Raw genomic sequence first — 20,062 nt, 5'->3', positions numbered from 1 at the left:
CCAGAGGTTAAGTAGCATCAGAATCGTTTCGTTGAGAGAACTGTACTGTTTCCACTTCAATGAAACATCAATGTCTTTAAATTAGCTTTTGAAGACTAAGAAAAAAAAAACTAAAAAATATCATAGAGTCCCTTCACTGTTCCCTTCATTCTGGAAGGGGACGGTTACATTTCAGTGTCCAAAGCAACTGGAAACATTTTTCCTTATGTTAAAACTTAACGTATATTACACAACGTTGACAAAAGACATGGAATAATGATATCCACATACGTGGATAGCGGTAGAATCACTGACACAAGGTATAAAAAGGCAGTGCAGTGGCAGAGTTGTCGTTGGTACTCAGGTGGTTCATGTGAAATGGTGCTCAGTGTGTTCATGGCCGCCGACGGAAATTAACTGTCTATGATCGTGGAGCGGTAGTAGGAGCAACACGCATGGGACATACCATTTCTGAAATCATTAGGGAACTCAGTATTCCGAGATCTTCAATGTCAAGACTGAACGGATTATACGTAATTTCAAGCAATAAGTCTCACCACGGACAACTCAGTGGCCGAGTTAACTACCGATAGCAGCAGCGTTTGCGTGGAGTTCACAGTGGTAACAACCAAGCAACACTCCACGTTAAGATAACGGAAACAAGTTCTCGATGGCGTTGAACCACACTCGTGTAATACGTTTTAAAAGAGTAAACGGCCATTTGACTGCGTATTGTTATACACTCCTGGAAATGAAAAAAAGAACACATTGACACCGGTGTGTCAGACCCACCATACTTGCTCCGGACACTGCGAGAGGGCTGTACAAGCAATGATCACACGCACGGCACAGCGGACACACCAGGAACCGCGGTGTTGGCCGTCGAAAGGCGCTAGCTGCGCAGCATTTGTGCACCGCCGCCGTCAGTGTCAGCCACTTTGCCGTGGCATACGGAGCTCCATCGCAGTCTTTAACACTGGTAGCATGCCGCGACAGCGTGGACGTGAACCGTATGTGCAGTTGACGGACTTTGAGCGAGGGCGTATAGTGGGCATGCGGGAGGCCGGGTGGACGTACCGCCGAATTGCTCACCACGTGGGGCGTGAGGTCTCCACAGTACATCGATGTTGTCGCCAGTGGTCGGCGGAAGGTGCACGTGCCCGTCGACCTGGGACCGGACCGCAGCGACGCACGGATGCACTCCAAGACCGTAGGATCCTACGCAGTGCCGTAGGGGACCGCACCGCCACTTCCCAGCAAATTAGGGACACTGTTGCTCCTGGGGTATCGGCGAGGACCATTCGCAACCGTCTCCATGAAGCTGGGCTACGGTCCCGCACACCGTTAGGCCGTCTTCCGCTCACGCCCCAACATCGTGCAGCCCGCCTCCAGTGGCGTCGCGACAGGCGCGAATGGAGGGACGAATGGAGACGTGTCGTCTTCAGCGATGAGAGTCGATTCTGCCTTGGTGCCAATGATGGTCGTATGCGTGTTTGGCGCCGTGAAGGTGAGCGCCACAATCAGGACTGCATACGACCGAGGCACACAGGGCCAACACCCGGTATCATGGTGTGGGGAGCGATCTCCTACACTGGCCGTACACCACTGGTGATCGTCGAGGGGACACTGAATAGTGCACGGTACATCCAAACCGTCATCGAACCCATCTTTCTACCATTCCTAGACCGGCAAGAGGACTTTCTGTTCCAACAGGACAATGCACGTCCGCATGTATCCCGTGCCACCCAACGTGCTCTAGAAGGTGTAAGTCAACTACCCTGGCCAGCAAGATCTCCGGATCTGTCCCCCATTGAGCATGTTTGGGACTGGATGAAGCGTCGTCTCACGCGGTCTGCACGTCCAGCACGAACGCTGGTCCAACTGAGGCGCCAGGTGGAAATGGCATGGCAAGCCGTTCCACAGGACTACATCCAGCATCTCTACGATCGTCTCCATGGGAGAATAGCAGCCTGCATTGCTGCGAAAGGTGGATATACACTGTACCAGTGCCGACATTGTGCATGCTCTGTTGCCTGTGTCTATGTGCCTGTGGTTCTGTCAGTGTGATCATGTGATGTATCTGACCCCAGGAAGGTGTCAATAAAGTTTACCCTTCCTGGGACAATGAATTCACGGTGTTCTTATTTCAATTTCCAGGAGTGTATTTATTTTCTGTAATATCTTGATTTCGGCTTTGGTGCCATTATAAAGTGTTCAAATGTGTGTGAATTCCTAAGGGACCAAACTGCAGAGGTCATCGGTTCCGAGACTTACACACTACTTATACTGACTTATGGTAAGAACACCACACACAACCATGCTCCAGGGAGAACTCAGAACTCCGGCAGGAGGGGCCGCGCAGTTCGTGGCATGTCGCCTTAAACCACGCGGCCATTACGTGCGGCTGTGCCATTATAAAGTACAATGATAAAAGTTGTTGCACCACCATTACGTCTATCTGTTAAGGCAGTCCAGAGCAGGTAAAGTCTGCCTAAACCATAACACATTTGAAATAATAACGGTGTAACAACCTTTAGCATTGTACTGTACTAAATAATGGCATAAAATCCGAAATCTAGATATTATAGAAGATAAATGAAGTTACACACTGTCAAATGGCGATTTCATACTTAAAAAAAGTAACAAGTTATAGGAGAAAAGTAATACTCGTTATACAATAAGCACTTTTATAAGTTATTTCTTCTTGTATGAGGATGTCACCTCTACATTAAAATGAAGTTAACTTATCGTTCATCAATTCATATCTCATTTGTCATATTAATTTCACTAGACGTAGTTTATTATTTTGTGATCACGAGACGGCGAGATTACTTTATCTCACATCGTTCAAGAGGAGTGCCTATTTTGTTACGACCATACGTGGTCAATACCTTAAGTTTCTACTATCAAAGCTGCTAGCCAATACACCTACAATATGTGATCAAAAGTATCCGAACACCCCAAGAACCATACATTTTAATATTAGGTGCATTGTGCTGCCGCTTAGTGCCAGGTACTCTATATCAGCGACCTCAGCAGTCAGACATCGTGAGAGAGCAGAATGGGGCGCTACGCGGAACTCACGGACTTCGAACGTGGTCGGGTGTCACACGTCTGTACGAGAGATTTCCACACTCCTAAACATCCCTACGTCCATTGTTTCCGACGTGATAGTGAAGTGGAAACGTGAAGGGACACGTACAGCGCAGAATCGTACAGGCCGACTTTGTCTGTTAACTGACAGAGACCACTAACAGTTGAAGAGGGTCGTAATGTGTAATAGGCAGATGTCTACCCAGACCATCACACAGGAATTCCAGAATGCATCTGGATCCAGTGCATGTACTATGACAGTTAGGCAGGAGATGAGAAAACGTGGATCTCATGGTCAAGCGGCTGTTCATTAGCCACACACCACACCGGTAAATGCCAAACGACGCCTCGCTTGATGTAAGGAGCGTAGACATTGGACGATTGAACAGTGGAAAAACGTTGTGTGGAGTGACTAATCAAGGTACACAACGTGGAGATCCGATGGCAGGGTGTGGCTGTGGCGGATGCCCGGCGAAGGTCATCTGCTAGCGTATTCAGTGCCAACAGTAAAATTCGAATGCGGTGGTGTTTTGCTGTGGTCGTGTTTTTCATGGAGGGGACTAGGACCCCTGGTTATTTTGCGTTGCACTTTCACAACACAGGCCTATATTGATGTTTATAGCACCTGCTTGCTTCCCATTGTTGAAGAGCAATTCGGGGATGGCGATAGCATCTTTCAACACGATCGAGTACCTGTTCATAATGCACGGCCTGTGGCGGAGTGGTTACACGGCAATAATGTCCCTCTAAAGGAGTGGCCTGCACAGAGTCGTGACTTGAATCCTATAGAACACCTTTGGGATCTTTTCGAACCCCGACGCCGTGCCAGGCCTCATAGACCGACATCGATATCTCTCCTCAGTGCAGCACTCCGTGATGAATGGGCTACCATTCCCCAAGAAACCTTCGAACACCTGATTGAACGTATGGCTGCAAGAGCGGAAGCTGGCTTCAAGGCTAAGGTTGGGCCAACAGCATACTGAATTCCAGCATTACCGATGAAGTGCGCCACGAACTTGTAAGTCATTTTCAGTCAGGTGTCCAGATACTTTTGATCACACAGTGTATTTTGCTTCAGGAGTAAGTAGTTTGCTACCCTTCCTTGAGTAATCGTTTACTCTTTACCCAACCACATTTCTGAGGATACTGCTTCCACTTCCTTGAGTAATCGTTATACTCTTTACCTAACTACATTTCTTACGGTGCTGTTATTTAGTTATCAGTTAAGACAATAATATTTCACTGCGTCTGTCAGAGGGTTAGTGTTTCTACTTCGTATCGATCATGTGAACCACACTTATGTAACCAGACGAACGAGTTGTCCCCCGTTTACCGTTTTAACAAACGGTAAACGTGTTACAGTTCCCCACCTCATTGGCACCTGCATTAATCGCTTCTGTCCCCGTAGTTATGTGGCCTTTCGATTGTCTGTGCTAGTAACTTCCGTGTCGTGCTGTCCAGGGGCCCTATTCTGTATTGTTAATACCGATCGGTGTAGTAGGTTAGGTTCCGCCGTGACGTCATTTTCGGTTATTTATCGAAATATTCTATTCGGTAAGCTTCTGGGACTTGTTAACGAACGGTCGTCCCACCGATTTTAGGACAATTGTACAGAGAGGTTTTGGATTATGGTCTGGCCCTGTCGATCGGTGAGCTGTGGTTTATGTACACCTACAATTTGTTATTTTAAACATATTTAGCGGTTTTAGCTTTGGATTTAGTGATTGCGGTAGTAAAGAATCACCAGAGGACGCATCCAGTTCGAAAGTGAGTTTATAATGGACTATTTTCCTTTGTTATAAATGTGGTTAGGCTAGCTTGTTCAAATGGCTCTGAGCTCTATGGTTTTGTTGTTACTGTGAATGATTACATCCAAACAGAAAACGTTTTCGCTCAATATTCTCCCAAAATACTTGTTATTTTAATGCAAATAAGAGTTTAAAGATCATTAAATAGCAAGACATTGGCTATGCTTACGTATATTACATGAGTGTGAGCTGACGTTACTAGTGACTTTGTGTACTTTTTCCCACAAATGGGAAGAATAATGTTGCATATGGCACTTTTTGATGTTCTATGCAGATATATTAACGTCGAAACGATAGTCGGCACCTCCAAAACTCAAACAGCCGCCAAAGAGCCTGGTACTACGCATGCGCTAATCGTCAAAATAAGCGGCAGGCGACACAACGACAGGAAATGATACTACTGCGCATGCGCGAGTTCAAATGTCGCTCATACATGTCGCGTATATGGCCAAAAAGCGATATACAAAATGTATACGCGACATGTATCAGCTCGAGGGTCCACATACAAGTTCCGTGAATTTTTGTATGAGGTGATGTATCGCGACATGTCAAATTGACATGTCGCTCATACATGTCGCGATACATGTATCCCAGTGTAATCGTACCTTTACTCCTACCCTTCCCTCCCTTCCTATTTGTAAGGTTTCGTGGTAAAAGTTTACTACTATACACTTCATCGGTATACATGTTTCCAGGGGACATTGGACTGTGACAGACGCTGTGACAGACATCACTAGTTCCAACCACATGAGCTGCACCACTTCTTACTTGTTCCTTAACAGTATTCCATTCCTTTTCTATGTGACCTAGTTGATCTCTAAGCTGAGACTATGCATTGTCTTGCAACAGAGACAAACCTTGTTTTAGTATTTGTCCTAACTCATTTTTAATCGTCTATACTGAAATACTTTGCTTGGTATCGACTTCAGTTAACTGTTCGGTTTGATCTTTAACCGATTCAGTCGTGTGTGCAACCTGACTAGGCAAACAGTCTTGTTTTTGAATTGTGGTAATAAATCGTTAGCCAGACTGTCTAGTTTTTTAACTATAGTACGGAATTTCATTTTTGAATCATATTACCCAACATACCTTCTAGTACTTTGAGCGTTTGCATAACAGGGTCTGGTGTCGTAGCATTAGACTCTGTAATAGTTTCACTCGCGGCCGGTGTCATTGTCTCACTTGCTGAAGTGGAAGTTTATCTACATTTTCACTGGCGAACTTACCTTCTGCTACCTGATCTGCTGTCTCTGTATCTGACGATTCAGTCGTGGTGACTTTACGTCTACTTTTTTTCCATACTAAAGTACAAGGAGAAGTTGTGGAACTTACAGCTGCTCGAATTGCAATAACCACGTAAACAGTCACAATGGTGTGCAGCACAAAGATATCGATGGAAATTATTTCTCTGAAAACAACAGCACATCACGACTACAAACTGTGCGCACATGATCGTGAATATCCACCTTCTTGTGATCAACTTACAAAAATTCGAATAACTACAAAAATAATTACAATTGTGAATAATAACCCATTCTCTACACAAGGTGGACATGTGTTGACCAGATTTTACTAGTGCGGGAGGTGAGGCTAGGATTCGCTGCTTAACAAGTGTGACAAAGCTCTGTCTTGTGATGTCGATGATACTATCGTGATTTTAATAATTTTTTGTTTTATATTTTACCAGTTTCGTTCATTATATTGGATTTTATTCCTAATCCAAATTACGGTTAAACGTTGCTGCAATATTTTCTTCACTCATTTATACTTGATTCAAATCTCACGTCCTTCGTATGATTGCATGGGAAACCAATAAAAAGATATGAAATATACAATTGCGAATAAAATTACACAGTCAACAGAATAAGTTATTTTACATTTACAGTGCAGTATAATGCCCGTCACTTGCCATCTGATCTAAAACTGGCCGAAGTCGAACTGATTCATTAACGAATGGCTGTTTCAGATCACATAAGATGCGCGTCGCATCGGTGAGACAGAGGATTACTTTGAAATTATTCATGAGAGGTGCTTAATAGACTGAGCACGATGTATTTTCTTATGAATTAACAGGCTTGTTTAAAAGTATTGTATGATAGTGAAATCTCGAATTATGTGTGCGCAATTGGTGTTCCCAACGGCAAATCGGATTTCGTTATATATCAACCAGGAAATGTAAGTAACAACTACCTCAGTAAGATGACTGGAATGGCTGCTAAAGAGATCGTGATCACCAGAAACTTAATATTTTTTCTTTGAAATGAGACGTTAAGACATTACAATATTATAGGGCTGTACCATAAAAAATGTTCAAATGTGTGTGAAACATGGGACTTAACTGCTAAGGGCATCAGTCCATAAGCTTACACACTACTTAACCTAAATTATCCTAAAGACAAACACACACACCCATGCCCGAGGGAGGACTCGAACCTCCGCCAGGACCAGCAGCCACAGTCCATGACTGCAGCGCCCAAGACCGCTCGGCTAATCCTGCGCGGCGGCTGTACCATAACACAATACATTGTTTTTATCGTAACTTACTACTTAAATTAACTTACATGTACAGGGTTATTACAAATGATTGAAGCGATTTCACAGCTCTACAATAACTTTATTATTTGAGATATTTTTAAAATGCTTTTCACACACATACAAAAACTCAAAAAGTTTTTTTAGGCATTCACAAATGTTCGATATGTGCCCCTTTAGTGATTCGGCAGACCTCAAGCCGATAATCAAGTTACTCCCACACTCGGCGCAGCATGTCCCCATCAATGAGTTCGAAAGCATCGCTGATGCGAGCTCGCAGTTCTGGCATATTTCTTGGTAGAGGAGGTTTAGACACTGAATCTTTCACATAACCCCACAGAAAGAAATCGCATGGGGTTAAGTCGGGTGAGCGTGGAGGCCATGACATGAATTGCTGATCATGATCTCCACCACGACCGATCCATCGGTTTTCCAATCTCCTGTTTAAGAAACGCCGAACATCATGATGGAAGTGCGGTGGAGCACCATCCTGTTGAAAGATGAAGTCGGCGCTGTCGGTCTCCAGTTGTGGCATGAGCCAATTTTCCGCGGCCACGCGTGAAACTTGCCCGCACGCGTTCAACCGTTTCTTCGCTCACTGCAGGCCGACCCGTTGATTTGCCCTTACAGAGGCATCCAGAAGCTTCAAACTGCGCATATCATCGCCGAATGCAGTTAGCAGTGGGTGGATCTTTGTTGATTTTTGTCTCGAAGTGCCGTTGCACTGCTATGACTGACTGATGCGAGTGCATTTGAAGCACGACATACGCTTTCTCGGCTCCTGTCGCCATTTTGTCTCACTGCGCTCTCAAGCGCTCTGACGGCAGAAACCTGAAGTGCGGCTTCAGCCGAACAAAACTTTATGAGTTTTTCTACGTATCTGTAGTGTGTCGTTGTAACCTCCCCCTCACTTACCGACCTTAATGACAGTGAAAAATGAAACCGCGTGTACCTAATGGGAGTTTTGGAAAAGCAATCGTCACCGAAGTTAACCTGTCGGTAAAGAGGGAGGAAAGGGTTACATCTAAATGAAAGGAAATGTGCTAATGAAAATGGTGGAAATTAATTTTGAAAAGGGGTAAAGTTAATAAAGAAAGTAAATGTGCAGCCGTTACGTTAACAATTAACTAGCGGTAATTAGGTATTTGAGATTTGGGGGAAATCACGGTCGCCAGTCCTAAGGACAATTACTATAGTAACTGAAAAAGAAAGGTTATTACACATATAATTAGCACTAGAAGCGTGGCAACTGAAGGTTGACACGTGTAGTGTGAAAACTGAAAGTTTGTCAGAAGTAATAAATTTCGCTACACCCTGACTTAATTTAGCAAAGAATTAATAAAACCGGAAAATCGAAAGTTAATTTAGTGACTGAAGTTAATAGTGAGCTTTCTTTCTGAAGCACATCGAAATTCAGTAAAATACGGTTAGTCTTGGACTAACTCAACAATCATTTCAAAAAACTACTTGAATCTACGCAATTTGGAAATAAGAGATTTAACTTTGAACTTGAATTAAATGATTCTGAACAATTAACAATAGTAAAATTTAGTACGTACCAAGCTGAGCTGCAGTCACAGGTAAGCTAAAATACGATAACAAAGCTCGCACTCTTAATTTGTGCTTGTGTAATCTGAATATTGTAGCCAGCTAACTGAACTTTGAAATTAAAGCAGTGAAATAGAATTAGCTATATTACTTTAGTGCTGGCGTTGAAATTTCAACGACACTCGGGTTCATTTGGGAAAAGGAAGGGACCCTGCTTGGTAATGCAATTGGGACAATGAGCAACAAAGGTTCATGCTAAGTTACTGTTATTATAGTTACGAAAATGGTACAGTTTAAAAAGCTGAGGTCTGCCATACAGTTCTAAAACTTTACTTGCTTCCAGTCTTCCTTGATGGTTGATTGAAGGTTTGAAGCCGTCGATCGAGGAGGTGGCGACAGTCACTCATTGTCGGCCGTCGCTGTTGCAGAAGCTGGATGTTGGCGCGCCTTCTTCTCGACACGGTCACCAGACAAAACGGGCTCTTGATGTGCGCTAGTTAATGTTTCCAGTCCGCGACACCATGTCAGAAACTATCATCGCAAGTCGAGCGCAATTACATGCTGCCAAACCCCGAAAGCGCGGCAACTCGCGGGAGCGTCACACAACACACCTGCTCCACTCGCTACTCCCGCCAGACTCCCTCTGCTCAGCCCGCGCTCCACGCGGCAGAGTTAACACTACCAAAGATCCTACACTCTTTGATTCTTCACACGACCTATCGACGTAATCGTTCGATAGCAGTCTTTCCTAGGCAAGACCCAGCGTAAAAATACAAATAATATTTACGAAACAAACCAATTATACATCGACATAAATGTATAAATATATATATACAAACAGTAAAACAATTACAATATACAAAGAGACAGAAATGTCATATCTTGAGGTAACAAAGCAAGGAAAAAAAATAGTACAATAGTTGGAAATAGGAGGATATGCATTTCCGGCGTTACATCGTGACCATATGTCAATGAATGGAGCTACAGTGAATTTATGAAATCGCTTCAATCATTTGTAATAACCCTGTACTATCTATCCTTTCATTTACAAGCCAAAGATAAACATAAGAACCTATTAAAACAGATACCTAGAAACAAGTGAGACTATAGCGGCAGATATTCTCAAAAAACGGGTCTGAGCACAATGGGACTTAACATCTGAAGTCAATAGTCCCCTAGAACTTAGGACTACCTAAACCTAACGAACACACATCCATACCCGAGGCAGGATTCGAACCTGCGACCGTAGCGGTCGCGTGGTTGCAGACTGAAGCGCCTAGAACCGCTCGCCCACACCAGCCGGCAGATATTCTCATTTCTTATTCATGGAGATAATAAATCTGCGTTATTACGGTTTAAGTCCAAATGGCATCCGAGCGTTTATTCATTGCAGTTTAACATTACTGTCTTTCAAAATTAAGTTTTTCTGCCAAAGTAAGAAATCAAAATGCCATTGACTCTGTTCACAATCACTCTCCTTGTTTATCATTTAATATTATTGCTAGTAATTTATAAAATGGCTATGGCTTTGTTGTGGCTTTTCCACGGGTCACTAAATATCATGTGTACGAAATCACTGCAATAATTTATGACACCGCGTACAATATTACCTCGGCGCTAACATATTTGGCATCTGTTTGATTCATAAACCAATCTGCATATTATAACGCGTGTTTTAATTGAAAATTACAACCATAACATACGATGTTACTCTCTCAACGAGCCGGTTAATTATTAATGGAACGGATAACACCATTGACAGATCTACCTGTTTGCCTCTCATGTTACTGAAGTGAAGTTTGCTGCCTGAGTTACATGCACCTTTAGCACCTGGAATAATTCTCCTGTTACAATTCATAAGAAAATCTACGTGATTGGGACACAGTTTGATATACAGAAACGAAAAACTACAAGCATGGATCGCAGAAAATTCACTTTTACAGCAGCTACTGATGAATGAAAATGGTACGTTATGTTACGTATTGTCTTACTTAACTTACCTAATCAATTGGGCGCCAGGCTATTGTCTGGAGCCGGCCGGAGTGGCCGTTGCGGTTCTAGGCGCTATAGTCTGGAACCGAGCGGCCGCTACGGTCGCAGGTTCGAATCCTGCCCCGGGCATGGATGTGTGTCATGTTCTTAGGTTAGTTAAGTTTAATGAGTTCTAAGTTCTAGGCGACTGATGACCTCAGAAGTTAAGTCGCATAATGCTCAGAGCCATTTGAACCAACCATTGTCTGGAAATTTGTACTAGATTTCGTAATTATTTCTCCTGGTGGACATTCCTACTGATGGATCTCAGCATACATCAGTTCCGTTAAATTCTTCAGTCTGTGAATATTTAATTTTTATAGTTTGGCATTTATTCTTTTGTCAGTGGAAGTTGAGATCACTATTCACTCCAGATTCTCTTTTTGTAGTCTTGGATTTTAATTATTTTGTCAAAGGAATAGAAAAGCACGTTCAGATCTGTCATGGAAGATGGAGATAATGTAATGTATACGACATGCCTGTAATTGGGATTTTCGTTTTTGGTTCAATATCAGGAAGACTGTGGAAAGACGCTCGATTAATAAACTACTCAATCGTGTTCAGTGCGAAGAATCTCTCAATATACGTACGAGACTACTCTAAAATGCAAGATTAATGGCCTGGCACAGGGGTCATCGAAACTCGCTCAAGCTATTTCTCTAATTCTAATTGCGCGCTGGAAAAACAAACACGCAACTCTTTGCTTGTGAGCTCTATATCTCCTGTTTTGTTCTAAAATTATCATGTCTTCCTAAGTATGTGGGCGCCAACGAAATATCTTCGAATTAGCAGGAGATAGTTGGTAGTTGAAATTTCGTGAATAGCCTCATCGCAACGGAAATCTCCGTTTTTTTAATGAGTGCCAACCCAACTCGCAGAACATATTCGTGACACTCTCTCATGACGCCATATATAGAGGCCCACAAACGCCAAGCAAGGCTGTGTTCGAAAGAATCGAGGGTTCAAGAGTGCAGCAATCAGAAAAGTTCCAGCCTTGGATGACCGGCAGATTGCAGAGCGGACCCCATGTGAATGCGCATCATCTTCAACCAAGCTTGTACACTAAAATGGACTTGCGATGTTTGACTGCTCTATCATCTTTGGTGTCCATCGTACATTTGTACATCGTACATGTCTGTCACCTTCATTCTGTCGAATACTTTGATCTTAAGGGTTCGATTAGAGCAACAGAGTCTAGCATCTACATGGTTTATGTTCTGTAGTGCCATACGTTACTGGGTGTACCCGAATCTTAAAAAAACTGTAGGCAGGGGTGGTCTGAAAAATCTCAGTTTGACACCCTCACCGTTCACTCTTGTACACAATCTTGCACGAACAAACAAAGCAGATGACCTTAAATACCGCGTTACCTCTGGCCTGAGCGTGAGCTTATAAGTAAGTATGTTACAATTCTTGCTGAGTTACGAGATATAAGAACTGTTTCCATGTATGGGGTCCAGACTGCGATTCCTGGTTGTGTACCTTTACTGTCTAGTAGGGTACCTTACAGTAAGGAAGGCAGTATTTCCTCTTAGGATAACTAGCAACCCCCGTCTTGCGACGAATCGGCTCGAGCTATTTAAACAGATCAGGGACACTGTACAGGCAGAGTAGTCCTTTTTAGTGTACAGTTGGAGAGAAGCAAGGAAGAAATAAATAAGTAAGGAGGAGAAGTCTTCGTTCTGTGTTGAAGAATTACGACACCACAGTTATGATAATTGGGTTAGGGACACCAGGCATCTGAGTCTGTGCCACAGGTGTGTTGACTTCACCAAATTCCGTCCTTAAGACTGCACGAGACGTCAACACAGCGCCACAGCTGCCTGAGCGGTATATGCGGTGAGTCAGTTAGAATATAGTATGGAAACAAGAGCGAAAATATGCCCAATAAGAGTCTGGAAGATAGTGAGATACCATTCATCATATAGTGGTGTCTCACGCGTTTAAGTGTTGTTGTTGTGGTCTGCAGTCCTGAGACTGGTTTGATGCAGCTCTCCATGCTACTCTATCCTGAGCAAGACTCTTCATCTCCCAGTACCCACTGCAGCCTACATCCTTCTGAATCCATCTCTTCGTCTCCCTCTACGATTTTTACCCTCCATGCTGACCTCCAGGACTAAATTGGTGATCTCTTGATGTCTCAGAACATGTCCTACCACCAGATCCCTTCTTCTAGTCAAGTTGTGCCACAAACTCCTCTTCTCCCCAATTCTATTCAATACCTCCTCATTAGTTATGTAATATACCCATCTAATCTGCAGTATTCTTCTGTAGCACCACATTTCGAAAGATTCTATTCTCTTCTTGTCTAAACTATTTATCGTCCTTGTTTCACTTCCATACATGGCTACACACCATACAAATACTTTCAGAAACGACTTATTAACACTTAAATCAATACTCGATGTTAACAAATTTCACTTCTTCAGAAACGCATTCCTTGCCATTGCCAGTCTGTATTTTATATCCTCTCTACTTCCACCATCATCCGCTATTTTGCTCCCCAAATAGCGAAACTTCTTTACTACTTTAAATGTCTCATTTCCTAATCTAATTCCCTCAGCATCACCCGACTTAATTCCACCACATTCCATTATCATCGTTTTGCTTTTGTTGATGTTCATCTTATACCCTCCTTTCAAGACCCTGTCCATCCCATTCAACTGCTCTTCCAAGTCCTTTGCTGTCTCTGACAGAATTAGAATGTCATCGGCGACCCTCAAAGATTTCATTTCTTCCCCATGGATTTTAATACCCACTCCGAACTTTTCTCTTGTTTCCTTTATTGCTTGCTCAATATACATATTGAATAGCATCAGGGAGAGGCTACAACCCTGTCTCACTCCCTTCCCAACCACTGCATCCCTTTCATGTCCCTCGACTCTTATAACTCCCATCTGGTTTCTGTACAAATTGTAAATAGCCTTTCGCTCCCTGTATTTTACCACTGACCCCTTTAGAATTTGGAAGAGAGTATTCCAGTCAACATTGTCAAAAGCTTTCTCTAAGTCTACAAATGATGGAAACGTAGGTTTGCCTTTCCTTAGTCTTTCTTCTAAGATAAGTCGTAGGGTCAGTATTGCCTCACGTGTTCCAGCATTTCTACGAAATCCTAACTGATCTTCCCCGAGGTCGGCTTCTACCAGTCTTTCCATTCGTCTGTAAAGAATTCGCGTTAGTATTTTGCAGCTGTGACTTATTAAACACATAGTTCGGCAATTTTCACATCTGTGAACACCTGCTTCCTTTGGGTTTGGCATTATTATATTCTTCTTGAAGTCTGAGGGAATTTCGCCTGTTTCATACATCTTGCTCATCAGATGGTATAGTTTTGTCAGGACTGGCTCTCCCAAGGCTGTCAATAGTTCCAATGGATTGTTGTCTACTCCCGGGGCCTTGTTTCGACTTAGGTCTTTCAGTGCTCTGTCAAACTCTTCACATAGTATCATATCTCCAATTTCGTCTTCATCTACCTCCTCTTCCATTTCCATAATATTGTCCTCAAGGACATCGCCCTTGTATAGACCCTCTATATACTTCTTCCAGCTTTCTGCTTTGCCTTCTTTGCTTAGAACTGGGATTCCATCTGAGATCTTGATATTCATACAAGTGGTTCTCTTTTCTCCAAAGGTCTGTTTAATTTTCCTGTAGGCAGTATCTATCTTACCCCTAGTGAGATAAGCCTCTACATCCTTGCATTTGTCCTCTAGCCATCCCTGCTTAACAATTTTGCACTTCCCGTCGATCTCATTTTTGAGACGTTTGTATTCCTTTTTGCCTGCTTCATTTACTGCATTTTTGTATTTTCTCCTTTCATCAATTATATTCAATATTTCTTCTGGTACCCAAGGATTTCTACTAGCCCTCGTCCTTTTACCTACTTGATCCACTGCTGCCTTCACTATTTTATTCCTCAAACCTACCCGTTCTTATTATACTGTATTTCTTTCCCCCATTCCTGTCAATTGTTCCCTTATGCTCTCCCTGAAACTCTGTATAACCTCTGGTTCTTTCAGTTTATCCAGTTCCCATCTCCTTTTTGCAGTTTCTTAAGTTTTAATCTACAGTTCATAACCAATAGGTTGTGGTCATGGTGCACATCTGCCCCTGGAAATGTCTTACAATTTAAAATCTGGTTCCTAAATCTCTGTCTTACCATTATATAATCTATCTGAAACCTTTTAGTATCTCCAGGGTTCTTCCTTGTATACAACCTTCTTTCATGATACTTGAAGCTAGTGTTACCTATGATTAAGTTACGCTCTGTGCAAAATTATATTAACTTTTAATCGAAATAAAGACGAACTTACACAATTAGTGGGCAATTGTGACCCATCCTTCTAACAACCTCCAAGCCACTGGTATGGTGCGCTACTAAAATTCCTTAAAATTAGGATTGTGGGGGTAGCCCGAAGTAAACTATTCGCACGAGATTTGACAGCAACTTGGGTATAGGTGAAGGGAATTTTTTTGGAGAACCGTGAATTAAAACGAACATTAGAAATTAGAAATTTGTGGTAAGGTATGAGACCAAACCGCTGAGGTCATCGGTCCGTAAGCTTTCACACTAGTTAATCTAACTTGAACCAACTTACGCTAAGGGCAACACATACAACCTTAAACGAGGGACAATCGAACCACCGACGGGGGGAGACGAGCGGCCCGTTACAAGGCGCCTCAGACCACGTGGCCGAACTCTGGATTACCAGGCAAGTTTATTACTCTGTAATAAACACAACAGAGCCAAATGTGTATCGGAGTGTGCATTTCATATAGACACATTGCATTCCTAATTCAGAGAAGCCGTCAGGGGTTTGAAGAGGGTATCTGACGTTCTGGAAAGTCTAGTTCTAATTGGGAAGATGGCGTGAGCTGAGATCATTCAGGGAATCGAAGGCGAGTGGATAAATACACAAGTGCGAGCAAGAAAAGATGATTAAACATTAACGGAAGGAGCCTCCTGCACCTCTTGCAGGGAGATGTTCGGTGAATCCGGTCGCCTGAGAAATTACTGTTTTAAATGCAACAGAGGAGACAATCATGCAAGAAATTGCATTACGGAGAAACACGTTACTAAAATAGACTCCATGAAGCCGAGTTTTAGTGGAGCAGAGAAATGTACACTTGAAGATCCAGCGCTACCAAGAAGGCAGAGGAAACGTTATGCAGAGGTAATCACAATATACCATCGAAGCGAGGGTCAAGGGCATCCAGAGCAGAGCCGTGGGATGAGGCGAGACACTTGATGAAGAGTTTGTAAAAAATCAGAACACTTAGTTCGGCCGGCCGAAGTGGCCGTGCGGTTAAAGGCGCTGCAGTCTGGAACCGCAAGGCCGCTACGGTCGCAGGTTCGAATCCTGCCTCGGGCATGGATGTTTGTGATGTCCTTAGGTTAGTTAGGTTTAACTAGTTCTAAGTTCTAGGGGACTAATGACCTCAGCAGTTTAGTCCCATAGTGCTCAGAGCCATTTGAACCATTTTTTGAACACTTAGTTCAACAATGTAAAGCCGATGCTACACTAGCAGATACGATGGTTCAGAAACAACGAAATGAAAGAACGGCATGAGAATGCAGTCGATCTGTGTACTCACTAGGGGGCAGGTGCTAGAATGATATCGTAAATGTAAGATGCGGCAGGGAAGCAGTGGAACCACAAGTTCCATAGTAAATAGCGTCGCTCAGGTAAGCGTAATAAAGGAATCTGCAGGGAATAACACGGTGGGCAGTAACGCCGACGAAAGAGGAATATTTAAAAGGATCAGTAAACAAGTACAGCGGGCCCAGCGGAGAAACCGTCTGCGTGAGGTCTGGCTGCTGGGAAGTTGGGAAGTACACTACTGGCCATTAAAATTGCTGTACCACGAAGATGACGTGCTTCAGATGCGAAATTTAACCGACAGGAAGACGAAGCTGTGATATGCAAATGATTAGGTTTTCAGAGCATCCACGCAATGTTGGCGCCGGTGGCGGCACCTGCAACTTTCTGACATAAGGAAAGTTTCCAACCGATTTCTCATACACAAACAGCATTTTACCGGCGTTGCCTGGTGAAACGTTGTCGTGATGCCTCGTGTAAGGAGGAGAAATGCGTAACATCACGCTTCCGACTTTGATAAAGGACGGATTGTACCCAATTACGATTGCGGTTTATCGTATCGCGACATTGCTGCTCGCGGTAGTCGAGATCCAATGACTGTCAGGAGAATATGGAATCGGTGGGTTCAGGAGGTAATACGGAACGCCGTGCTGGATCCCTAAGGCCTTGTATCACTAGCAGTCGAGATGAGAGGCATCTTATCCGCATGGCTGTAACGGATCGTGCAGCCACGTCTCGGTCCCTGAGTCAACAGATGGGGACATTTGCAAGACAACAACCATCTACAAGAACAGTTCGACGATGTTTGAAGCAGCATTGACTGTCAGCTTGGAGACCACGGCTGCGGTTACACTTGACGCTGAATCACAGACAGGAACGCCTGCGATGGTGTATTCTACAACGAACCTGGGTGCACGAATGGCAAAATGACATTTTTCGGATGACTCTAGGTTGTGTTTACAGCATCATGATGGTCGCATCCGTGTTTGGTGACATCGCGGTGAACGCACGTTAGAAGCGTGTATTCGTCATCGCCATAGTGGCATATTACCCAGCGTGATGGTATGTGGTGCCATTGGTTACACGTCTAGGTCACCTCTTGTTCGCGTTGACGGCATTTGGAACAGTTGAAATTATATTTCAGAACTGTTACGACACTTGGCTCTACCCTTCATTCGATCCCTGCGAAAACCTACGTTTCAGCAGAATAATGCCCGACCGCATGTTGCAGGTCCAGTACGGGCCTCTCTGGATACAGTAAAGGTTCGACTGCTGCCCTGACCAGCACATTCTCCAGATCTCTCACCAACTGAAAACGTCTGGTCAATGGTGGCCGAGCAAGTTGCTCGTCACAACACGCCAGTCACTACTCTTGATGAACCGTGGTATCGTGTTGAAGCTGCATGGGCTTCTGTACATGTGCACGCCATCCAAGCTCTGTCTGACTCCATGTTCAGGTGTATCAAGGCCGTTATTACGGACAGAGGTGGTTGTTCCGGGTACTGATTTCTCAGGGTCTATGCACCGAAATTGCGTGAAAATGTAATCACATGTCAGTTTGTAACCTCCTCACAGAAATATTAATTAAAATTTACCAAGTGTAACGTCCCCACAGAAATATTAAATTAAAATATGAACCTGTAACCTCCCCCTCACTTATCGACCTTAATGGCAGTGAAAAATGGAACCGCGTGTACCTAATGGGAGTTTTGGAAAAGCAATCGTCACCGAAGTTAACCTGTCGGTAAAGAGGGAGGAAAGGGTTACATCTAAATGAAAGAAAATGTGCTAGTGAAACTGGTGGAAATTAATTTTGAAAAGGGGTAAAGTTAATAAAGAAAGTAAATGTGCAGCCGTTACGTTAACAATTAACTAGCGGTAATTAGGTATTTGAGATTTGGGGGAAATCACGGTCGCCAGTCCTAAGGACAATTACTATAGTAACTGAAAAAGAAAGGTTATTACACATATAATTAGCACTAGAATTGTGGCAACTGAAGGTTGACACGTGTAGTGTGAAAACAAAGTTTGTCAAAAGTAATGAATTTCGCTACACTCTGACTTAATTTAGCAAAAGAATTAATAAAACAGGAAAATCGAAAGTTAATTTAGTGACTGAAGTTAATAGTCAGCTTTCTTTCTGAAGCACATCGAAATTCAGTAAAACACGGTTAGTCTTGGACTACCTCAACAATCATTTCAAAAGCTACTCGAATCTACGCAATTTAGAAATAAGAGATTTAACTTTGAACTTGAATTAAATGATTCTGAACAATTAACAATAGTAAAATTTTGTACATACCAAGCTGAGCTGCAGTCACAGGTAAGCTAAAATATGGTAACAAAACTCGCACTCTTAATTTGTGCTAGTGTGATCTAACTTTGAAATTAAAGCAGTGAAATGATGTTACTTTAATGCTGGCGTCTGAATTTCAACGACACTCGGGTTCATTCCGGAAAAGGAAGGGACCCTGCTTGGCAATGCAATTGGGACAATGAGCAACAAAGGTTCATGCTAAGTTGCTGTTATTATAGTTACGAAAATGGTACAGTTTGAAAAGCTGAGGTCTGCCATACAGTTCCAAAACTTTACGTGCGTCCAGTCTTCCTTGTCGGTTGATTGAAGGTTTGAAGCCGTCGGTCGAGGAGGTGGCGACAGTCACTCATTGTCGGCCGTCGCTGTTGCAGAAGCTGGATGTTGGCGCGCCTTCTTCTCGACACGGTCACCAGACGAAACGGGCTCTTGATGTGCGCTAGTTAATGTTTCCCGTCCGCGACACCATGTCAGAAACTATCATCGCAAGTCGAGCGCAATTACATGCTGCCAAACCCCGAAAGCGCGGCAACTCGCGGGAGCGTCACACCACACACCTGCTCCACTCGCTACCCCAGCCAGACTCCTTCTGCTCAACCCGCGCTCCACGCGGCAGAGTTAACACTACCAAAGATCCTACACACTTTGATTCTTCACACGACCTATCGACGTAATCGTTCGATAGCAGTCTTCCCTAGGCAAGACCCAGCGTAAAAATACAAATAATATTTACGAAACAAACCAATCATACATCGACATAAATGTATAAATATATATATATATATACAAACAGTTAAAGAATTACAATACACAAAGAGACAGAAATGTCATATCTTGAGGTAACAAAGCAAGGAAAAAAAATAGTACAATAGATGGAAATAGGAGACTATGCATTTCCGGCGTTACAAACCATGTGTAAACTGCCACGGAAATAATAATAAAAAATGAATTTTTGTGTAACCTCCGCATGGAAATAATAATTAAATGAATTTTAAATATTGTAACCTGTGAACAGAATTGGCTCCCATTTATAATCTCTGTGCAGAAATGCATTCACATTTAATGTTCCCACAAAATTCTTTTCTCATATAATGTTAAGTTCGAAACAGAAAAATTCCTAAACACCAAAATAATAAAAAAAATTCAGTAACTTGGTAAAT

This window comes from Schistocerca cancellata, chromosome 6 (genome assembly GCF_023864275.1).
Source record: "Schistocerca cancellata isolate TAMUIC-IGC-003103 chromosome 6, iqSchCanc2.1, whole genome shotgun sequence".
Classification (NCBI taxonomy): Eukaryota; Metazoa; Arthropoda; class Insecta; order Orthoptera; family Acrididae; genus Schistocerca; species Schistocerca cancellata.
This window is presented reverse-complemented; position numbering follows the sequence as displayed.